Source organism: Petaurus breviceps, unplaced genomic scaffold (genome assembly GCF_028583685.1).
Source record: "Petaurus breviceps papuanus isolate PSGF00001 unplaced genomic scaffold, PetGlider_PUasm1.0 90294, whole genome shotgun sequence".
In the NCBI taxonomy this organism is placed as follows: Eukaryota; Metazoa; Chordata; class Mammalia; order Diprotodontia; family Petauridae; genus Petaurus; species Petaurus breviceps.
Genome location: NW_027187208.1, coordinates 26,577 through 30,421, shown reverse-complemented (window position 1 = coordinate 30,421; position 3,845 = coordinate 26,577). Strand labels below are relative to the sequence as shown.

Below are 3,845 nucleotides of genomic sequence, written 5' to 3'. Positions count from 1 at the left end.
TAAAAATCTCAAATGAAAAATCTCAAAACAATACACCGGAGTTACTCTATCATACAGTACAATAGTGGAGTTATGTCTTGTGAAATGTATGTATTAAGTGTGCATGTATTCATTAAATAAAACCAAGGATCTAATATTTCCCTGATTAGTGTTCTAACTCCATTATGGTGCTGCTTCCATCTCACCCTGACAAATCTAAATACATTATCACTCTGCTGGGATTTATACTCCATTTGTTCTGTACAACAAAAAAACTGCCCACCTGCTGCTTTGCTAGAATTTCTTTCACCAAAATCAAGGACAAGGAGCAAAAGGGACAGGTGCTGGTAGATTTCTGTCTTGTTTAAATTATGATTCTGTGCCTCTGAGCAAATACAAAGTAGAAGTGAGTCCAATAATCCCTCTCCCTTTTCCAAAAAGCAGGGACCAATTTCTGTTTTAGTGAAGGATCTTGTTTCCAAAGACATACAGAATACAATGACACAGGCAAATATATGAATAGAAATTTAGTTGGGAATTAAATTTTAAGTCAACAGGTACCATGATAGGTAAAGTCACTTTTATTAAATACTCAAAAGCAAAATAAATGTTAAGATACTAAAGAAATTCGAGCTTTTAAAATCCCACTGGACTCAAATAAATTACATAAAGAAATGTAACTTTTATAAAAATATAAAAAGCTCACCTCCATAAGTAGAAGGTCTTATTTTTTGACTGTTCAAATTATTTCATTATTTTTGAGTAAGCAAGACTCTTATCAATTGGTATCATTATGCTTCGCAGGTGCTGTTTTGTTAAGAGCTAGGTTTGCCCCAGAACTCCAATTTAAGCATCAAATGCTTGTTTTTGAGTGTTTCATACTGGTGTTACCCCTCTTCAGTGCACAAAACTCCAGAAAAGGAATTCTGACACAGTCAGACTGTTCTCAAACTATAACACTATAAAGTATCTGCTATCAAAAGTTAATAACCTTGGTACTAATTTTTTTGCTTTTTGTGGTATGGGGGTCTTCAAAATTTCTTCATAATCTGCACTCATCCCCTCAGTCCAACTACCAACTGTGACAATGTTATCAGAATTCTGATTTTCAGGGCAATCTATCTTAAAATGTTCCACAGAATCGCAAAGTCTACAACCACCACCTTCAGCATGAAATCCTTTAGGATTATCAGGACAAGATCTAGATAGGTGTCCCATCTCTCCACAATTCAAACATTTTGCAAAAGGAAATTCTCCTATAGCTGGGTCTACTTTGGCTTTGCATTCGTTTATTTCATGTTCAGTGCACCCACGTCAGTAACAGATTCCATTGCCCATATCTTGATTCTGAAGGACGGCGGGGCAGTCTGCAACTCCATGGCCTTGCTTTCTGCAGTGATAACAAACCTGTGAGGTTTTTTTTGTTTGTTTGTTTGTTTTGTCTTTTCAACCTCCTTCCTACTCGGCGACTATCTTTTTTGAGAGCTGTTGCTATTTCTTCTCTTATTTCCAGGCTATCTGCTACTGTCACCTTGGTACTCTGTCTTAGATATTCCATAAACCCATTTACATCTTGATTGGTATAAGACGTTTTCTTTTTGTTTTTTGATTGGGGTGTATCATTCTTAAAGGAGAGAGCATTAGAATGAAAGTACTTATCTTTCTGCAGATTTTGGGCTGCTTTCTCTGTCAAGCCCTCCTTCGTATCTTCCCACGATGTTGCCTTCAAAGCCTTCTTATGTGCTGTGGTGGTTCATGCCCACCTGGTCATGGTTTCAACCAAGGTACCTGCAACAACATGGACATGCCTATCCCGGAGCAAGGCCTCCTACATCAGCCAGTGAGCAAGAGAAAATGCTACGAATATGTTTTCTATAGTTAGAAAAAATCATTGGAAATAATGTAAGTGGGCAAAACATAAAGAAACCCCAAAAGTAATAATAATAAAAAAGTAAAATGAAAAGGAAGGAGAAATAACATTACCAGGTATCAAGCTGTATTATAAAGAATACATACTGAAAACAAAGCATTTGACACTAGATATGGAGACATAGAGACAGGGGGGAAGGAGAGGGAGGGAGAGAGAGAGAGCTGGGATTCAAATACTAGATTCTTCAAGTCTCTATCACCTGTAGAGGGATATAATAAAATGTTATATTACTGAGCAAATAATTCCAGTGGCTGTCAATCATACTCAAAGACACAATCCCGAACCTTTTTAGGGTTACTATTCATGACATCATATATGCAACCAATTATTCTCTCTATCACAGATACCTTTTGGGTGCTGATTCCTAAATATTAGGGTCCTTCTAGTTATTAAGATATCTACTAGATTCTTATAGGGATTATATAATTTAACTACTTCACAAAAGAAGAATTCAACTTATAAATGTTTCAAGGAAGAATCTTCTAGAAATGAAGGTCATAATAAAAATCAGAAACTTTCTAATCAATACTATACTCTGATTGCTTCATCAGGAAGAACTAAAAGAGATATTCTCATTATATTCTTTTGGATGGAGTGAATGGTTCATGGTGCCTTATATTGGACAAGTGAAGTCTATTCATTCTCTCAGGAAATATTCTACCCTTTATATTTCTGAATAATCAAGGATCCACTGCTTTTGACAGCTATATACCTTTCAGCAACAAAAAGAAAGTGACTTCTAATGACATGGTATGGGACCTTGTTTTTCTGTTTCAGACTAGATTTGGGACACTAAGGCACACTTTGCTCCTATATGATCATTTTCTTCAATGGACACAGGCTGAGGCCCATACACTTGCTTCTCTTTTACTTGGCCTTTAGTGCTTCTTTCCAAAGGGATTCCTCACACAGTGGCTACTTTGGGGCTCAACAATTTCCTGGCTAATGTGGGATGTAAACTTGTCTATTACATTCACCAAGTGGCCTGGAGACTTTTTCTCTTGACTACCTTCCTCCCAAGAGGCTTCCAAGCCATCACTTTAAGTCCTAGAAGGATTGAGCAAAACTCAAAGTCAGATCCCTAAAGTGCATTGTCCTAATCTATTTCTTGTGTTGGACTTTTCATTTGTTCACAAATTGGTTTATTCTTTTATATTTCAATGGCCCAAAAGGAAGTAAAAATATCACTGATTGAAATGATTTCATTTGTTGCTATGCTATAACTTATCCTTCATCTAATAGTGCACTACATGTATTTATAATCTCCCTTCCTGATTTTTTATGTGTAGGAATCATGTGGGTAACCAGCTGATATAGGATGTTTGGCTTGTGCAGACACCACCAGAGAGTGCAGTATATTCATGACAAAAATGTCACACTTAGTAGCTCCTCTGAGACCATAGTCTTTCTAACCATACAACTGTCAGTCAGGATATTTGTATCTTGTACTGAATGCTATTTCAACATTGCATATGTTAAAGAGGAAATCAAGTTTCTGTCTGGTCCACATCTCTGCCTTCCTAGTGGCCTGCTTTCTGACTTGTAGCCACTTTGTTCTAACTGTCAATGATCCTCAAGTCTCCGCGTACTCCTTGGCTCTCCAGGAAACTATAAAGATTCTAGCACAACAAAATCCTGTTACAGTACAGTTAGGGGATGTAGCAGGAAGAGTTCTGGCCATTGCAATCAAGACCTGAGTACAAATTCTGTCTCAGATACTTAGTGGCTATGTAAGGTTGGGCAATTCACTTAACTTCATTCTGCCTCAGTACATCATTTGTAAATCGTTTGTAAAATGGGGATAGTAACAATACCTACTGCTCAGGCTTTTTTGAAGATCACAAGAGGTAATATTTGTAAAATGCTTTGAGAAGCTTAAAATGCTGTATAAATGTTAGGTATTACTATGATTGTTATCATTGTGATTGTTAATCAT

At 36.7% G+C, this 3,845-nt stretch overlaps 2 pseudogenes; one reads left to right on the top strand and one right to left on the bottom strand.

Annotated features, from left to right (window-relative positions):
* Positions 1 to 930: 930 nt before the first annotated feature.
* On the bottom strand, positions 931 to 1,793 carry LOC138176939 (zinc finger CCHC domain-containing protein 9 pseudogene; annotated as a pseudogene).
* Positions 1,794 to 2,723: 930 nt separating this feature from the next.
* On the top strand, positions 2,724 to 3,606 carry LOC138176938 (vomeronasal type-1 receptor 1-like; annotated as a pseudogene).
* Positions 3,607 to 3,845: the final 239 nt, after the last annotated feature.